This window comes from Rattus norvegicus, chromosome 19 (genome assembly GCF_036323735.1).
Source record: "Rattus norvegicus strain BN/NHsdMcwi chromosome 19, GRCr8, whole genome shotgun sequence".
Classification (NCBI taxonomy): Eukaryota; Metazoa; Chordata; class Mammalia; order Rodentia; family Muridae; genus Rattus; species Rattus norvegicus.
Genome location: NC_086037.1, coordinates 43,845,731 through 43,866,523, shown reverse-complemented (window position 1 = coordinate 43,866,523; position 20,793 = coordinate 43,845,731).

The following is a 20,793-nucleotide window of genomic DNA, read 5'->3' as shown; positions in this document are numbered from 1 at the left end:
TATCCTAAAGCAAAAGGATATACCTTCTTCTCAGCAACTCATGGTACTTTCTCCAAAATTGACCATATAATTGGTCAAAAAACGGGCCTCAACAGGTATAGAAAGATAGAAATAATCCCATGCGTGCTATCGGACCACCATGGCCTAAAACTGGTCTTCAATAACAATCAAGGAAGAATGCCCACATATACTTGGAAATTGAACAATGCTCTACTCAATGATAACCTGGTCAAGGAAGAAATAAAGAAAGAAATTAAAAACTTTTTAGAATTTAATGAAAATGAAGGTACAACATACCCAAACTTATGGGACACAATGAAAGCTGTGCTAAGAGGAAAACTCATAGCGCTGAGTGCCTGCAGAAAGAAACAGGAAAGAGCATATGTCAGCAGCTTGACAGCACACCTAAAAGCTCTAGAACAAAAAGAAGCAAATACACCCAGGAGGAGTAGAAGGCAGGAAATAATCAAACTCAGAGCGGAAATCAACCAGGTAGAAACAAAAAGGACCATAGAAAGAATCAACAGAACCAAACGTTGGTTCTTTGAGAAAATCAACAAGATAGATAAACCCTTAGCCAGACTAACGAGAGGACACAGAGAGTGTGTCCAAATTAACAAAATCAGAAATGAAAAGGGAGACATAACAACAGATTCAGAGGAAGTTCAAAAAATCATCAGATCTTACTATAAAAACCTATATTCAACAAAACTTGAAAATCTTCAGGAAATGGACAAACAGATACCAGGTACCGAAGTTAAATCAGGAACAGATAAACCAGTTAAACAACCCCATAACTCCTAAGGAAATAGAAGCAGTCATTAAAGGTCTCCCAACCAAAAAGAGCCCAGGTCCAGACAGGTTTACTGCAGAATTCTATCAGACATTCATAGAAGAACTCATACCAATATTATCCAAAATATTCCACAAAATTGAAACAGATGGAGCCCTACCGAATACCTTCTACGAAGCCACAATTACTCTTATACCTAAACCACACAAAGACACAACAAAGAAAGAGAACTTCAGACCAATTTCCCTTATGAATATCGACGCAAAAATACTCAACAAAATTCTGGCAAACCGAATCCAAGAGCACATCAAAACAATCATCCACCATGACCAAGTAGGCTTCATCCCAGGCATGCAGGGATGGTTTAATATACGGAAAACCATCAACGTGATCCATTATATAAACAAACTGAAAGAACAAAACCACATGAACATTTCATTAGACGCTGAGAAAGCATTTGACAAAATTCAACACCCCTTCATGATAAAAGTCCTGGAAAGAATAGGAATTCAAGGCCCATACCTAAACATAGTAAAAGCCATATACAGCAAACCAGTTGCTAACATTAAACTAAATGGAGAGAAACTTGAAGCAATCCCACTAAAATCAGGGACTAGACAAGGCTGCCCACTCTCTCCCTACTTATTCAATATAGTTCTTGAAGTTCTAGCCAGAGCAATCAGACAACAAAAGGAGGTCAAGGGGATACAGATCGGAAAAGAAGAAGTCAAAATATCACTATTTGCAGATGATATGATAGTATATTTAAGTGATCCCAAAAGTTCCACCAGAGAACTACTAAAGCTGATAAACAACTTCAGCAAAGTGGCTGGGTATTAAAATTAACTCAAATAAATCAGTTGCCTTCCTCTATACAAAAGAGAAACAAGCCGAGAAAGAAATTAGGGAAACGGCACCCTTCATAATAGACCCAAATAATATAAAGTACCTCGGTGTGACTTTAACCAAGCAAGTAAAAGATCTGTACAATAAGAACTTCAAGACACTGAGGAAAGAAATTGAAGAAGACCTCAGAAGATGGAAAGATCTCCCATGCTCATGGATTGGCAGGATTAATATAGTAAAAATGACAATTTTACCAAAAGCAATCTACAGATTCAATGCAATCCCCATCAAAATACCAATCCAATTCTTCAAAGAGTTAGACAGAACAATTTGCAAATTCATCTGGTATAACAAAAAACCCAGGATAGCTAAAGCTATCCTCAACAATAAAAGGACTTCAGGGGGAATCACTATCCCTGAACTCAAGCAGTATTACAGAGCAATAGTAATAAAAACCGCATGGTATTGGTACAGAGACAGACAGATAGACCAATGGAATAGAATTGAAGACCCAGAAATGAACCCACACACCTATGGTCACTTGATTTTTGACAAAGGAGCCAAAACCATCAAATGGAAAAAGGATAGCATTTTCAGCAAATGGTGCTGGTTCAACTGGAGGTCCACATGTAGAAGAATGCAGATCGATCCATGCTTATCACCCTGTACAAAGCTTAAGTCCAAGTGGATCAAGGACCTCCACATCAAAGCAGACACACTCAAACTAATAGAAGAAAAACTAGGAAAGCATCTGGAACACATGGGCACTGGAAAAAATTTCCTAAACAAAACACCAATGGCTTACGCTCTAAGATCAAGAATGGACAAATGGGATCTCATAAAACTGCAAAGCTTCTGTAAGGCAAAGGACACTGTGGTTAGGACAAAACGGCAACCAACAGATTGGGAAAAGATCTTTACCAATCCTACAACAGATAGAGGCCTTATATCCAAAATATACAAAGAACTCAAGAAGTTAGACCACAGGGAAACAAATAACCCTATTAAAAAATGGGGTTCAGAGCTAAACAAAGAATTCACAGCTGAGGAATGCCGAATGGCTGAGAAACACCTAAAGAAATGTTCAACATCTTTAGTCATAAGGGAAATGCAAATCAAAACAACCCTGAGATTTCACCTCACACCAGTGAGAATGGCTAAGATCAAAAACTCAGGGGACAGCAGATGCTGGTGAGGATGTGGAGAAAGAGGAACACTCCTCCATTGTTGGTGGGATTGCAGACTGGTACAACCATTCTGGAAATCAGTCTGGAGGATCCTCAGAAAATTGGACATTGAACTGCCTGAGGATCCAGCTATACCTCTCTTGGGCATATACCCAAAAGATGCCCCAACATATAAAAAAGACACGTGCTGCACTATGTTCATAGCAGCCTTATTTATAATAGCCAGAAGCTGGAAAGAACCCAGATGCCCTTCAACAGAGGAATGGATACAGAAAATGTGGTACATCTACACAATGGAATATTACTCAGCTATCAAAAACAACGGCTTTATGAAATTCGTAGGCAAATGGTCGGAACTGGAAAACATCATCCTGAGTGAGCTAACCCAATCACAGAAAGACATACATGGTATGCACTCACTGATAAGTGGCTATTAGCCCAAATGCTTGAATTACCCTAGATGCCTAGAACAAATGAAACTCAAGACGGATGATCAAAATGTGAATGCTTCACTCCTTCTTTAAAAGGGGAACAAGAATACCCTTGGCAGGGAAGAGAGAGGCAAAGATTAAAACAGAGACTGAAGGAACACCCATTCAGAGCCTGCCCCACATGTGGCCCATACATATACAGCTACCCAATTAGACAAGATGGATGAAGCAAAGAAGTGCAGACTGACAGGAGCCGGATGTAGATCGCTCCTGAGAGACACAGCCAGAATACAGCAAATACAGAGGCGAATGCCAGCAGCAAACCACTGAACTGAGAATAGGACCCCCGTTGAAGGAATCAGAGAAAGAACTGGAAGAGCTTGAAGGGGCTCGAGACCCCATATGTACAACAATGCCAAGCAACCAGAGCTTCCAGGGACTAAGCCACTACCTAAAGACTATACATGGACTGACCCTGGACTCTGACCTCATAGGTAGTAATGAATACCCTAGTAAGAGCACCAGTGGAAGGGGAAGCCCTGGGTCCTGCTAAGACTGAACCCCCAGTGAACTAGACTGGTGGGAGGAGGGCGGCAATGGGGGGAGGGTTGGGAGGGGAACACCCATAAGGAAGGGGAGGGGGGAGGGTTGGGAGGGGAACACCCATAAGGAAGGGGAGGGGGAGGGGGGAGGGTTGGGAGGGGAACACCCATAAGGAAGGGGAGGGGGGAGGGGGGAGGGGGATGTTTGCCCGGATACCGGGAAAGGGAATAACTCTCGAAATGTATATAAGAAATACTCAAGTTAATAAAAAAAAATAATAAAATGTAAAAACAAAGAAAAAAGAAAAAAAAAGAACTTTATTGTGAGCATTTCAGGCCAGATGTTTAGGCTGGGACTGGAATCTGCATTTGTAGATGTGATGCTTCTTCCTCAAAATAGATGTCGTATATACTTATATATTTCATAGTCTATGAAAGAAAGGTCCTCAGGGTCTTCCTACTTTACATGGTCACAAGTTTATACCCTATTGTCCCAGCCTGAGGTTATAACCTTTACTGAGTTTTTCTTTAAAAAAAAAAAAGAAATGTAAAGGCCTACTGTATTGATGATTTTATGTTTCTCATACTATAACGGTGTATTTTCAAGTATTTAAGAATTTCAAGTATCTAAGAATTTCAAGTATTTGATTTAATTTTTTTAAAATAAATGTTCTCCAGGCCACAGGTCAAGGGCAAAAGGCTTCGAATGAGAAAACATTTATCATGTTTGAGAAATGTGAGGAAGCTGGAGCGATTCCCAATCTGGGGGCTGGAGGAGACTGATATGTACCTTGTCAGCAAGCCAGCGCCGAGGACTTTGATATTTGCTGTGGAGTGACAAGTGGTGAGGAGCAAATAGTCTAATCAGATAGACACCGTGTCAGTTGTGAGTTCAGTTTTCAATTCATACATCGTCTGGTACAGAACATTCAGATGATTTTCGTAGCATGTAGCGGGAGCACATAGCCTAGACTACATGCGTAGGTTTGAGCTGGCAGCAGGGAGAGGAGAGAACTGCAATGATTTTGACTTGATTTTCAATAGGGGTAAAGCTGTGTATTTGGTCTCAGGAGACAGCTCAGACTGCTCTGCCAATGTGAAGACTTGAGTCTACTCTCCAGAATCCATATAGTAAAGAGAGCTTAGGTATGGTGGCCTGTGCTTGTAAAGCCGCCATTGCTGGGAACTTGGACATAAGCTCATCTCTGGGGCTTGTGGACCAGCCAGCCTAACCTACTTGGCAAATGCCAGGCCTTTGAGAGATCCTGTGTGCAAAACAAAGAGTGGATATTGCTTGTCTTAGCTTGGGTTTCTTTGCTGTGAAGAGACATATGCACACAGCGACTCTGATAAAGGAAAACATTTAATTGTGGCTGGTTAAAAGTTTCACAGGTCTAGGCCGTTATCATGCTATGAAGCATGGCAGTGATAGGCAGACATAGTTCCAGAGGAGCCGAGAGTTCTACATCTTGATCTGCAGAAAGCAGGATACTGTGTACCACACTGGGCATAGCTTGAACACAGGAGACCTCAAAGCCCATCCCTACAGTGATGAATTTTCTCCAACAAGGCCACACCCACTCCAAAAAGCCTATACTTCCTAATAGTGCCACTCAACTGTGGGACTCACCCAAGGCTATCCTCTAGCCTCCACACAGGCAGAGAATGCACACTTTAATTTTCCTATATTGCATGTCAAGATATTTCTGATTTCAAGCAAATATGTGAAAAGAAAAAAGATTGTAATGATTCTTTTCAAGTTGCATTTTATTTAGGAACGATAGCATTAAGATGTAATGAGGACAATGAGGCTCTGGTTTTCTTGCCATTTAAAATGAGGTATAGATATTAACAAAAAAAAGCAACCTTCGATGATAGAAACAGAAGTTAGATTCACACAGCTCAGCTGTCATTAATGACCGTGTGATATCACTTTGCTATCTGTTCTCCCCAGATGAAGAAATGACCTCCAAGCTTCTTAAGAGAAAGCATGTCCAGAAGTGTGCAATGATGAATTGGGAACAAAAGTCCAGAACAGGAAGTGCCACACTCTGTACACGGTTCAAATCCCACCTATGGAGTAATTTTGTAGACAGATTTATTTGTAGGTGGGGCTGTGGTTAAGTGGTAGGGCACATGCTTACCATGCCAGAGTCATGGATTCAATCTTTAGCTCTAAATCTTACATGCCTTATAAAACACAGCTACACACACACACACACACACACACACACACACCATTTATATATGCGGTCACCTTTATCCTCTGAGATGATTTTTCTGACCCTTGTTTACATTTCACGATTAAGACTCATTTTTACATGTATGTATGTGGTTTTGTGTCTGCCATTTATGTGCTGGTGCTGGTGAGGGGGCTAATGGAGGGTGTTGGATCTACCAGAGTAAAGTTACAGTTGATTGTAAGCCTCTCATTGTGGTGGTGCTGAGAACCAAACTTGGGTCGTCTGGAAGAGCCGCAAGTCCTCATAACTGCTGAGTCATCTCTCCAGCCCCCTTCGTATGTTTTATGGCTGTTATTATATATATATAACATATATATATATAACATATATATATATAACATATATATATATATATAACTTCAGTGGCAGAAGAGTAGTGTGACGGAGACTCTATTTACCAGATAATTATAAAAGAAAATTACAATTATAATGTGGCCCTTTAAGAGAAAAACATTTTCCCTATGTAGATGGCATGAGAAGACAGGATTAGGAATCTTCAACCCTATTTAGATCTCCGAATGGTAACGTGATTGCTACTAGTGAAGAGAAATACAGGAAAATGAGTTGCATACATGAACCAATTGAGCATGAAGCTATGCTATTCGGGGATCCAGACAGCACTTGGAGATTGTACAAAGACACGTCTACTAGATTTCCTCAGTCAATGACACTGCCTCAGTACCCAAGCCAGAAACGCGGTTTACACCCTGAACGCCTTTCCCCCTTCCCCTGCTCTGTCGCTGCTGTGTGCCGTTGCCCATCTCCACGGTTGTGATTGCAGCTCAGCTCCAGATGCGCTGCACACTTGCCTGTAATGTTGGAACATTCCCTCGCAGCCGTCCCCACCTCCAGACGTGCTTCTCTGTGCCATCTCTTTCTGACACGGTGGCATTTTAGAGAGTCCCCAGCCCCCTGTTTATATAGCGCAGTGCCTTATTCCTGCCTTTCGAAGTAACCCGGAAGTCTGAGCATACATTACAGACTCCTTTGCTAGTGCTTTATCCGGCCAGCGTCTCTCTACCCTTCAGATCCTACTTCCTCCGGGGCTCTGTCTCTGTTCCTGATTCTGAGTTTAGTTACCGTCAAACATCCTCGTGAGGCACTTGATAGTTTCTTGTTACAGATGGGAGCACGCTACTGCATGGCTGCTGTATAATTATCTGTCTGGCAAGTCTAGCATTTTGAGGGCAAGGACCATGCCTTCATTAATTGAGGACCCAATAGGGAGGAACACAGGTCTGATCGCTGCTGAATATCGCAGCCTTGTGTGAGAGACTCACGTTTCAAAAATATTTATTGAAGTGTAAGCAACGGGGTTCAGTTTAGAGCTTTTAAGCTGAGTTCTTTGTTCTTCTATGTTGAGATGATTTCTACTTTTTGAGGTTCTTTGTTCATTCGGTGATTTGGGAATGAGACAAACCAGGAATATTGAGATTACATGTTTTGATAATATTGTTCACAGTGGGCAGCACTCCTGAAAGCCAGATTGCAATGACAAGAGCTAGTCACTTCAAGGAGGAAAGGGCTTTTTGAATTTTAGTGGATTATGTTTAATAAACTACACTCAAAGCTTGGGGAAATCAAGAAGAATCCCGCTAAGACCCTTAGAGCAGGAAGGATATAGGATATGTTACATGGGAGGAGGGGGCGCCTGCTGTGATCTGGGCTGGGAAATCTGGAATGAGGAGGGGAAAGGCCAGGAGACAGGGAGTTGTGACTGAGCTCATTTCTATCTTTCCCAGGCTGTGATGGTGAATTTTACTGCCAGCTCTGTAGGCTCTGAAATCACGGAGGAGACACACAGACCTTAATGTCTTTGAGGATTAAGAGGGGGAGGAATACTTACCCTCAGTCTGGGTTTCAGTTTGCCACCCAGTTATGAGGGCTTCTGAGGAAGGAACAGCCATGCAGCCTGCCTCTGCTTCTTGCTGCCATCAGTCTGTAGCTCCACTGGCCTCTGACAAGGACTTCTGACAAGACCAATGCCTCTCAGAAATCTGCCAGCTCTCAGTATCCAGGTTGGATAGCTGGATTATCCAGCTCCCTGGATTGAGCAGCTATCAGGTTGCCAGCCTAAGAAATCCTTCTTTATAATATGCTTTAATATAATTCTATAGGTTCTGCTCTTCCAGAGAAGCCTGCCATACAACCTTAATTCTTCTCCTTTACCTCTTCCTCCTTCTCATTCTCCCCCTCTTTCTCCTTCTTCTCTTCCTTAATCTCTTCTTCCTTTTCTTCTTATTTCTGAAACTCTAAAATGACATTGAACATTTCTGAGTTTCCAGAATCTCAGTTGGTAGAACACTTGCCTACCTTGCACAAAATCGTGAATCTAAATTCCAGCACTGCATTAATTGGGCATGGGGGTGCACATCTGCAGTTCCAGACCTTGGGAGAGGAAGACGAGGATCAGAAGTTCAAGGTTATCCTCAGCTACATAGTGAGTTTAAGACCAGCCTGGGATTCAAGGTCCCACAACAGAAAACAACAGCAACAACAACAACAACAACAACAACAACAACAACAACCGATTTCTGAGAAGGAATTAAGTTCTATTTTCCTTTCTGTCACTCAGAGCAGTAGGAGCCTCCCATACAGAAACCACACAAAGACCCAACAAAGAAAGAGAACTTCAGACCAATGTCCCTTATAAATATTGACACAAAAATACTCAATAAAATTCTCACAAACTGAATCCAAGAACACATCAAAACGATTATCCATCATGATCAAGCAGGCTTCATCCCAGGGATGCAAGGATGGCTTAATATACATAAATCCATCAATGCAATCCACTATATAAGCAAACTGAAAAAACAAAACCACATGATCATTTCATTAGATGCTGAGAAAGCATTTGACCAAATTCAACACCCCTTCATGATAAAAGTCCTGGAAAGATCAGGAATTCAAGGTCTATATCTAAACATAATAAAAGCAATATACAGCAAACCAGTAGCTAATATCAAACTAAATGAAGAGAAACTTGAAGCAATCCCACTAAAATCAGGGATTAGACAAGGCTGCCCACTCTCTCCCTATTTATTCAATATAGTTCTTGAAGTTATAGCCAGAGCAATTAGACAGTGAAAGGAGCTAAAAGGGATACAAATTGGAAGGGAAGAAATCAAAATATCACTATTTGCAGATGATATGATAGTTTACTTCAGTGACCCCAAAAGTTCCACCAGAGAACTACTTAACCTGATAAAAAACTTTAGCAAAGTGTTGGGGTATAAAATTAACTCAAACAAATCAGTAGCCTTCCTCTACTAAAAGGACAAACAAGGGGTTGGGGACTTAGCTCAGTGGTAAAGCGCTTGCCTAGTAAGCACAAGGCCCTGGGTTCGGTCCCCAGCTACGAAAAAAAGAAAAAAGAAAAAAAAAAGGATAAACAGGTTGAGAAAGAAATTAAGGAAATGACACTCTTCACAATAGTCCCAAATAATATAAAATATCTTGGTATGACTTTAACCAAGCAAGTGTAAGATTTGTATGACAAGAACTTTAAACCTCTAAAGAAAGAAATTGAGGAAGATTTTAGAAGATGGACAGATCTTCCATGCTCATGGATTGGCAGGATTAATATAGTAAAGATGGCCATTTCTCCAAAAGAAATCTATAGATTCAATGTAATCCCCATCAAAATTCCTACTCAATTCTTTATAGAGATAGAAAGAGTAATTTGCAAATTCATTTGGAATAACAAAAAACCCAGGATATCGAAAACTATACTCAATAATAAAAGAAATTCTAGGGGAATCACCATCTCAGACTTCAAGCAGTATTACAGAGCAGTAGTCATAAAAACTGTATGGTATTGGTACAGAGACAGGCAGGTAGATCAGTGGAACAGAATTGAAGACCCAGAAATGAACTCACACACCTATAGTCACTTGATCTTTGACAAAGGAGCTAAAACCACCCAATGGAAAAAAGATAGCATTTTCAACAAATGTTGCTGGTTCAACTGGAGGTCAGCATGTAGAAGAATGCAGATCCATTCTTATCACCATGTACAAAGCTTAAGTCCAAGTGGATCAAGAACCTCCACATCAAACCAGATACACTCAAACTAATAGAAGAAAAAGTGAGGAAGAGTTTCGAACACATGGGCACTAGGGAAAATTTCCTGAACAAAACACCAGTGGCTTATGCTCTAAGATCAAGAATCGACAAATGGGACCTCATAAAACTGCAAAGCTTCTGTAAGGCAAAGGACACTGTGGTTAGGACAAAATGGCAACCAACTGATTGGGAAAGGATCTTTACCAATCTTACAACAGCTAGAGGACTTATATCCAAAATATACAAAGAACTCAAGAAGTTAGACCACAGGGAGACAAATAACCCTATTAAAAATGGGGTACAGAGCTAAACAAAGAATTCACAGCTGAGGAATGCCGAGTGGCTGAGAAGCACCTAAAGAAAGTTCAACATCTTTAGTCATAAGGGAAATGCAAATCAAAACAACCCTGAGATTTCACCTCACACCAGTGAGAATGGCTAAGATAAAAACTCAGGCGACAGCAGATGCTGGCGAGGATGTGGAGAAAGAGGGACACTCCTCCATTGTTGGTGGGATTGCAGACTGGTACAACCACTCTGGGAATCAGTCTGGAGTTTCCTCAGAAAATTGGACATTGAACTACCTGAGGACCCAGCTATTCCTCTCTTTGGCATATACCCAAAAGATGCTCCAACATACAACAAAGACACATGCTCCACTATGTTCATAGTAGCCTTATTTATAATAGCCAGAAGCTGGAAAGAACCCAGATGCCCTTCAACAGAGGAATGGATACAGAAAATGTGGTACATCTACACAATGGAATATTACTCAGCTATCAAAAACAATGACTTCACGAAATTTATTGGCAATTGGAATGAACTAGAAAATATCATCCTGAATGAGGTTACACAATCACAGAAAAACACACTTGGTATGCACTCACTGATAAGTGGATATTAGCCAAAAAGCTCAAATTACCCAAGATACAATCCACAGACCACAGGAAGCTCAAGAAGAAGGATGAGCACAATGTGGATGCTCCCACTCCTTCTTAAAATGGCAAAAATATCCATAGGAGGGTACATGGAAGCAAAGTTTAGAGCAGTGACTCAAGGAACGGACATTCAGAGCCTGCCCCACATGTGGCCCATATATATATCTACCTACCTACCAAAACTAGATAAGATTGATGAAGCTAAAAAATGCATGCTGAAAGGAACCGGATATAGATCTCTCCTGAGAGACACATCCAGATCATGTCCAATAGAGGTCAGTGCTGGCAGCAAAACACTGAACTGAGAACAGGACCCCCTTGGGGGGAATTAGAGGAAGGATTGAAAGAGTTGAAGGAGCTTACAACCCCATAAAAACAACAATGCCAACCAACCAGAGCTTCCAGGGACTAAACCACTACCAAAAGACTATACATGGACTGACCCAGGGCTCCAACTGCATATGTAGCAGAGAATAGACTTGTTGGGGCACCAGTGGAAGTGGAAGTCCTTGGTCCTGCCAAGGTGGGACTCCCAGGGCAGGGGAATATGGGAAGGCAATAAGGGGGATGTATAGGGGAAATACCTGCATGGGGGAGGGGAAGGAATGGGGGCTTATGGACAGGAAACTGTAAAGGGGAATAACATTTGAAATGTAAGTAAAGAAATATATATCTAATAAAAAATTAAAAAATATATTGCTATCAGGAATTTTATAGTAGTTAATAACATACTAAGAACATGAATAAAACTAAATAAATATAACTCAAACAACATTTCACATTAATAAAATTAATATATATTGTGAATAAAATAGGTATTTCTAGAAAAAGCCTTGAGTTTAGTATGATGCTGGGACAACTTGGATCCCTGTTGGTTGATAACAACTTTAAGATGGGTGATTGTGTGAACAAGTTTGATATGAGGAAAAAAATGCTGTGGTTTATGTATTGTCTCCCACAAAGTGCCATCTGTCAACTCTGTCCTCAGTGGTGGTCCTAGTGGTGTCAGTGTTCAGAGAGTAGGACTTGATGGGAGGGCCTTAGGTCACCGAGGGAGACTGCAGCACCCTGCCCACTCTTTCTGTCTGTAGGACTCTTTCTGGCCTAAGAGTCAGGCTCTCCTGTGACATATGTTCTGCTATGAGTTTCTTCTACCTTACTGAGAGGCCTCTAGGAAATGGAACCTCTCAGCCTTGAATTTAAAACTCCAAAGTGTGAGCTGAATAAAACTTGCATCTTCTGAAATTTATTGCTTCAAGTATTTTATTGTAGAGATGCAAACCTGATATTCAGAGGTCTGGAGTCCGGTGGCCCCTTAGAGGGGGAGGATTGAAGGGAAGAGAAAACTCGTAACGGGACCTGACAGGTCTCAATGTTTAGTTCAAGCGTCTAGTGTAGTTCAGTGGTGCATAGCCACAGCTAATATTTACTGAATGGACTGAAGGAATGGGGAGTGGGAGAACGAGAGCACTATTAATTTATTGAAAGGGAATTTGTGAATGAAACTGTTATATTGGTACTTCACATACAAACTCTTAACTGGGAAATTGAGCCTAAACCTTTATCTTTGAGAGGGCCACCTTATAGCTTAGTGGGCTGAAGGAAGCCATAGAGTCACTCTCTCTGTTTCTTTCATGGCTCCAAGTCCTTGGACTGTCTTGGTCAAACACTGATACTTTCTGGTCCTTCTGTCAAGAACGTGCAGCACTTCTGAGAGACCAGATCTTGGGTTCAGACTCCATCTTAGAGAACCTGACCTAAGGTTGAATTCGAGTTAACTAACAAGCCAGCGCCTAGCACCAGTTTCCAGGTTACTCCCTCCCCAACAAGACCTGCACAAGTTTCTAGGTTATATGTGGGGAGCGGGTGTAGCAGCAATCTTAAGATGGCGCCCGGGACTGCTGCCGAGTCTTACGACTAGCACCTGAAAGTAAGCCACGCCCCATCGTGAGAGCTGCGCAGGTGCACCATGACGATAGATCAGGCCATGTGACGTGGACCTATGATCGGAGGTTATGCAGACTGGACAGTTGAGGGAGGTTATAAGGGAGTGCGCTTGGGGGCTGGAGAGAGATTGTTGCTGCTTGCATGCTAAAAGGTTCCTGAATAAACTGCTTTGAGAAGAACGTCGTGGTGTCGCTCCTTTCCTGCTGGTCAGGGTTGGAAGCGACAGTTATAGCCTGCCCACGGCACTATACTTTCTTTCTTTTTAAAAAATCTTTATTGGAAATTTTTAATTTACATATCGAATGTTATTCCCTTTCCTGGTTTCCTGGACATAAACCTCCTATCCCATCCCCCCTCACTTCTTCTATAAGGGTGTTCCCCCTCCCCATCCACAGCCCCCCAAACATTCCCTTACACTGGGGGTCCAACCTTGGCAGGACTAAGGGCTTCTCCCTCCATTGGTGCCCCAACAAGGCCATCCTCTGCTACATATGCAGTTGGAGCCATGGTTCAGTCCATGTGTACTCTTTGGGTAGTGGTAGTCCCTGGGAGCTCTGCTTGGTTGGCATTGTTCTTATAGGGTTGCAAGCCCCTTCGACTCTTTCAATCCTATCTCTAATTCCTCCAATGGGGGTCCCATTCTCAGTTCAGTGGTTTGCTGCTAGCATTTGCCTCTGTATTTGACATGCTCTGGCTGTGTCTTTGAGGAGACATCTATATCTGTTTTCTGTCAGCATGCACTTCTTAGCTTTATCAATCTCATCTAGTCTTGGTGACTGTATATATATATATGGGGCACATGTGGGGCAGGCTCTGAATGGCGAGAGACACCTATATCTGTTTCCTGTCAGCATGCACTTCTTAGCTTTATCAATCTCATCTAGTCTTGGTGACTGTATATATATATGGGGCACATGTGGGGCAGGCTCTGAATGGCTGTTTCTTCAGTCTCTGCTTCAAACTCTGCCTCCACATACCCTTCTATGAATATTTTTGTTCTCCCTTTTAAGAAGGAGTGACACTTCACACTTTGCTCATCCTTCTTCTTGAGTTTCATGTGGTCTGTGTATTATATCTTGGGTAATTCGGTCTTTTGGGCTAATATCCACTTATCAGTGAGTGCATACCATGTGTGTCTGTGATTGGGTTACCTCACTCAGGATAATATTTTCTAGTTCAATCCATTTCCCTACGAATTTCATGAAGTCAATGTTTTTATTTTATTTATTTATTTATTTATTTATTTATTTATTTATTTATTTTTTTTATTAACTTGAGTATTTCTTATATACATTTCGAGTGTTATTCCCTTTCCCGGTTTCCGGGCAAACATCCCCCTCCCCCCTCCCCTTCCTTATGGGTGTTCCCCTCCCAACCCTCCCCCCATTGCCGCCCTCCGCCCATAGACTAGTTCACTGGGGGTTCAGGCTTAGCAGGACCCAGGGCTTCCCCTTCCACTGGTGCTCTTACTAGGATATTCATTGCTACCTATGGGGTCAGAGTCCAGGGTCAGTCCATGTATAGTCTTTAGGTAGTGGCTTAGTCCCTGGAAGCTCTGGTTGCTTGGCATTGTTGTACTTTTGGGGTCTCGAGCCCCTTCAAGCTCTTCCAGTTCTTTCTCTGATTCCTTCAATAGGGGACCTATTCTCAGTTCAGTGGTTTGCTGCTGGCATTCGCCTCTGTATTTGCTGTATTCTGGCTGTGTCTCTCAGGAGCGATCTACATCCGGCTCCTGTCAGTCTGCACTTCTTTGCTTCATCCATCTTGTCTAATTGGGTGGCTGTATATGTATGGGCCACATGTGGGGCAGGCTCTAAATGGGTGTTCCTTAAGTCTCTGTTTTAATCTTTGCCTCTCCCTTCCCTGCCAAGGGTATTCTTTTTCCTCATTTAAAGAAGGAGTGAAGCATTCACATTTTGATCATCCGTCTTGAGTTTCGTTTGTTCTAGGGATCTAGGGTAATTCAAGCATTTGGGCTAATAGCCACTTATCAATGAGTGCATACCATGAATGTCTTTCTGTGATTGGGTTACCTCACTCAGGATGATATTTTCCAGTTCCAACCATTTGCCTACGAATTTCATAAACTCGTTGTTCTTGATAGCTGAGTAATATTCCATTGTGTAGATGTACCACATTTTCTGTATCCATTCCTCTGTTGAAGGGCATCTGGGTTCTTTCCATTTTCTGGCTATTATAAATAAGGCTGCGATGAACATAGTGGAGCACGTGTCTCTTTTATATGTTGAGGCATCTTTTGGGTATATGCCCAAGAGAGGTATAGCTGGATCCTCAGGCAGTTCAATGTCCAATTTTCTGAGGAACCTCCAGACTGATTTCCAGAATGGTTTTACCAGTCTGCAATCCCACCAACAATGGAGAAGTGTTCCTCTTTCTCCACATCCTCGCCAGCATCTGCTGTCACCTGAGTTTTTGATCTTAGCCATTCTCACTGGTGTGAGGTGAAATCTCAGGGTTGTTTTGATTTGCATTTCCCTTATGACTAAAGATGTTGAACATTTCTTTAGGTGTTTCTCAGCCATTCGGCATTCCTCAGCTGTGAATTCTTTGTTTAGCTCTGAACCCCATTTTTTAATAGGGTTATTTGTTTCCCTGCGGTCTAACTTCTTGAGTTCTTTGTATATTTTGGATATAAGGCCTCTATCTGTTGTAGGATTGGTAAAGATCTTTTCCCAATCTGTTGGTTGCCGTTTTGTCCTAACCACAGTGTCCTTTGCCTTACAGAAGCTTTGCAGTTTTATGAGATCCCATTTGTTGATTCTTGATCTTAGAGCATAAGCCATTGGTGTTTTGTTCAGGAAATTTTTTCCAGTGCCCATGTGTTCCAGATGTTTCCCTAGTTTTTCTTCTATTAGTTTGAGTGTGTCTGGTTTGATGTGGAGGTCCTTGATCCACTTGGACTTAAGCTTTGTACAGGGTGATAAGCATGGATCGATCTGCATTCTTCTACATGTTGCCCTCCAGTTGAACCAGCACCATTTGCTGAAAATGCTATCTTTTTTCCATTGGATGGTTTTGGCTCCTTTGTCAAAAATCAAGTGACCATAGGTGTGTGGGTTCATTTCTGGGTCTTCAATTCTATTCCATTGGTCTATCTGTCTGTCCCTGTACCAATACCATGCAGTTTTTATCACTATTGCTCTGTAATACTGCTTGAGTTCAGGGATAGTGATTCCCCCTGAAGTCCTTTTATTGTTGAGGATAGCTTTAGCTATCCTGGGTTTTTTGTTATTCCAGATGAATTTGCAAATTGTTCTGTCTAACTCTTTGAAGAATTGGATTGGTATTTTGATGGGGATTGCATTGAATCTGTAGATTGCTTTTGGTAAAATGGCCATTTTTACTATATTAATCCTGCCAATCCATGAGCATGGGAGATCTTTCCATCTTCTGAGGTCTTCTTCAATTTCTTTCCTCAGTGTCTTGAAGTTCTTATTGTACAGATCTTTTACTTGCTTGGTTAAAGTCACACCGAGGTACTTTATATTATTTGGGTCTATTATGAAGGGTGTCGTTTCCCTAATTTCTTTCTCGACTTGTTTCTCTTTTGTACAGAGGAAGGCAACTGATTTATTTGAGTTAATTTTATACCCAGACACTTTGCTGAAGTTGTTTATCAACTTTAGTAGTTCTCTGGTGGAACTTTTGGGATCACTTAAATATACTATCATGTCATCTGCAAATAGTGATATTTTGACCTCTTCTTTTCCAATCTGTATCCCTTTGATCTCCTTTTGTTGTCTGATTGCTCTGGCTAGAACTTCAAGAACTATATTGAATAAGTAGGGAGAGAGTGGGCAGCCTTGTCTAGTCCCTGATTTTAGTGGGATTGCTTCAAGTTTCTCTCCATTTAGTTTAATGTTAGCAACTGGTTTGCTGTATATGGCTTTTACTATGTTTAGGTATGGGCCTTGAATTCCTATTCTTTCCAGGACTTTTATCATGAAGGGGTGTTGAATTTTGTCAAATGCTTTCTCAGCATCTAATGAAATGATCATGTGGTTCTGTACTTTCAGTTTGTTTATATAATGGATCACGTTGATGGTTTTCCGTATATTAAACCATCCCTGCATGCCTGGGATGAAGCCTACTTGATCATGGTGGATGATTGTTTTGATGTGCTCTTGAATTCGGTTTGCCAGAATTTTATTGAGTATTTTTGCGTCGATATTCATAAGGGAAATTGGTCTGAAGTTCTCTTTCTTTGTTGTGTCTTTGTGTGGTTTAGGTATAAGAGTAATTGTGGCTTCGTAGAAGGACTTCGGTAGGGCTCCATCTGTTTCAATTTTGTGGAATAGTTTGGATAATATTGGTACGAGGTCTTCTATGAAGGTTTGATAGAATTCTGCACTAAACCCGTCTGGACCTGGGCTCTTTTTGGTTGGGAGACCTTTAATGACTGCTTCTATTTCCTTAGGAGTTATGGGGTTGTTTAACTGGTTTATCTGTTCCTGATTTAACTTCGATACCAGGTATCTGTCTAGGAAATTGTCCATTTCCTGTAGATTTTCAAATTTTGTTGAATATAGGTTTTTATAGTAAGATCTGATAATTTTTTGAATTTCCTCTGAATCTGTAGTTATGTCTCCCTTTTCATTTCTGATTTTTTTAATTTGGACGCACTCTGTGTGTCCTCTCGTTAGTCTGGCTAAGGGTTTATCTATCTTGTTGATTTTCTCAAAGAACCAACTTTTGGTTCTGTTGATTCTTTCTATGGTCCTTTTTGTTTCTACTTGGTTGATTTCAGCTCTGAGTTTGATTATTTCCTGCCTTCTACTCCTCCTGGGTGTTTTTGCTTCTTTTTGTTCTAGAGCTTTTAGGTGTGCTGTCAAGCTGCTGACATATGCTCTTTCCTGTTTCTTTCTGCAGGCACTCAGCGCTATGAGTTTTCCTCTTAGCACAGCTTTCATTGTGTCCCATAAGTTTGGGTATGTTGTATCTTCATTTTCATTAAATTCTAAAAAGTTTTTAATTTCTTTCTTTATTTCTTCCTTGACCAGGTTATCATTGAGTAGAGCATTGTTCAATTTCCACGTATATGTGGGCATTCTTCCCTTATTGTTATTGAAGACCAGTTTTAGGCCGTGGTGGTCCGATAGCACGCATGGGATTATTTCTATCTTTCTGTACCTGTTGAGGCCCGTTTTTTGACCAATTATATGGTCAATTTTGGAGAAAGTGCCATGAGGAGCTGAGAAGAAGGTATATCCTTTTGCTTTAGGATAGAATGTTCTATAAATATCTGTTAAGTCCATTTGGCTCATGACTTCTCTTAGTCTGTCGACATCTCTGTTTAATTTTTGTTTCCATGATCTGTCCATTGATGAGAGTGGGGTGTTGAAATCTCCCACTATTATTGTGTGAGGTGCAATGTGTGTTTTGAGCTTTAGTAAGGTTTCTTTTACGTATGTAGGTGCCCTTGTATTTGGGGCATAGATATTTAGGATTGAGAGTTCATCTTGGTGGATTTTTCCTTTGATGAATATGAAGTGTCCTTCCTTATCTTTTTTGATGACTTTTAGTTGGAAATTGATTTTATTTGATATTAGAATGGCTACTCCAGCTTGCTTCTTCTGACCATTTGCTTGGAAAGTTGTTTTCCAGCCTTTCACTCTGAGGTAGTGTCTGTCTTTGTCTCTGAGGTGTGTTTCATGTAGGCAGCAGAATGCAGGGTCCTCGTTGCGTATCCAGTTTGTTAATCTATGTCTTTTTATTGGGGAGTTGAGGCCATTGATATTGAGAGATATTAAGGAATAGTGATTATTGTTTCCCTTTATATTCATATTTGGATGTGAGGTTATGTTTGTGTGCTTTCATTCTCTTTGTTTTGTTGCCAAGACGATTAGTTTCTTGCTTCTTCTAGGGTATAGCTTGCCTCCTTATGTTGGGCTTTACCATTTATTATCCTTTGTAGTGCTGGATTTGTAGAAAGATATTGTGTAAATTTGGTTTTGTCATGGAATATCTTGGTTTCTCCATCAATGTTAATTGAGAGTTTTGCAGGATACAGTAACCTGGGCTGGCATTTGTGTTCTCTTAGGGTCTGTATGACATCAGTCCAGGATCTTCTGGCCTTCATAGTTTCTGGCGAGAAGTCTGGTGTGATTCTGATAGGTCTCCCTTTATATGTTACTTGACCTTTTTCCCTTACTGCTTTTAATATTCTTTCTTTATTTTGTGCGTTTGGTGTTTTGACAATTATGTGACGGGAGGTGTTTCTTTTCTGGTCCAATCTATTTGGAGTTCTGTAGGCTTCTTGTATGTCTATGGGTATCTCTTTTTTTAGGTTAGGGAAGTTTTCTTCTATGATTTTGTTGAAGATATTTACTGGTCCTTTGAGCTGGGAGTCTTCACTCTCTTCTATACCTATTATCCTTAGGTTTGATCTTCTCATTGAGTCCTGGATTTCCTGTATGTTTTGGACCAGTAGCTTTTTCCGCTTTACATTATCTTTGACAGTTGAGTCAATGATTTCTATGGAATCTTCTGCTCCTGAGATTCTCTCTTCCATCTCTTGTATTCTGTTGGTGAAGCTTGTATCTACAGCTCCTTGTCTCTTCTTTTGGTTTTCTATATCCAGGGTTGTTTCCATGTGTTCTTTCTTGATTGCTTCTATTTCCATTTTTAATTCCTTCAACTCTTTGATTGTGTTTTCCTGGAATTCTTTCAGGGATTTTTGTGATTCCTCTCTGTAGGCTTCTACTTGTTTATTAATGTTTTCCTGTGTTTCCCTAAGTGTGTTCATGTCTTTCTTGAAGTCCTCCAGCATCATGATCAAATATGATTTTGAAACTAGATCTTGCTTTTCTGGTGTGTTTGAATATTCCATGTTTGTTTTGGTTGGAGAATTGGGCTCTGATGATGGCATGTAGTCTTGGTTTCTGTAGCTTGGGTTCCTGCGCTTGCCTCTCGCCATCAGATTATCTCTAGTGTTACTTTGTTCTGCTATTTCTGACAGTGGCTAGACTGTCCTATAAGCCTGTGTGTCAGGAGTGCTGTAGACCTGTTTTCCTCTCTTTCAGTCAGTTATGGGGACAGAGTGTTCTGCTTTCGGGCGTGTAGTTTTTCCTCTCTACAGGTCTTCAGCTGTTCCTGTGGGCCTGTGTCTTGAGTTCACCAGGCAGCTTTCTTGCAGCAGAAAATTTGGTCTTACCTGTGGTCCCGAGGCTCAGGTTCGCTCGTGGGGTGCTGCCCAGGGGCTCTCTGCAGCGGCAGCAACCAGGAAGACCTGTGCCGCCCCTTCCAGGAGCTTCAGTGCACCAGGGTTCCAGATGGTCTTTGGCTTTTTCCTCTGGCGTCCGAGATGTGTGTGCAGGGAGCAGTCTCTTCTGGTTTCCCAGGCTTGTCTGCCTCTCTGAAGGTTTAGCTCTCCATCCCACGGGATTTGGGTGCAGAGAACTGTTTATCCGGTCTGTTTTTTTCCGGTTCCGGTGGTGTCTCAGGCAGGTGTCCTGCTGCTCCTGGGCCCTCCTCCACGGGAGCCCAGAGGCCTTATACAGTTTCCTCTTGGGCCAGGTATGTGGGCAGCGGTGAGCAGTGTTGTTGGTCTCTTCCGCTCTGCAGCCTCAGGAGTGCCCACCTGACCAGGCGGTTGGGTCTCTCTCTCACCTGGTCTGGGAGCAGAGAGCTGCTGCGGGCCGGGATCCGCGGGTGTGGGACTTCCGGTAAACACAGAACGTGCCCGGTCCTAGAGAAATTCTGCTTCCGTGTGTCCCAAGCTCACCAGGCAGCTTTCTTGCAGCAGAAAATTTGGTCTTACCTGTGGTCCCGAGGCTCA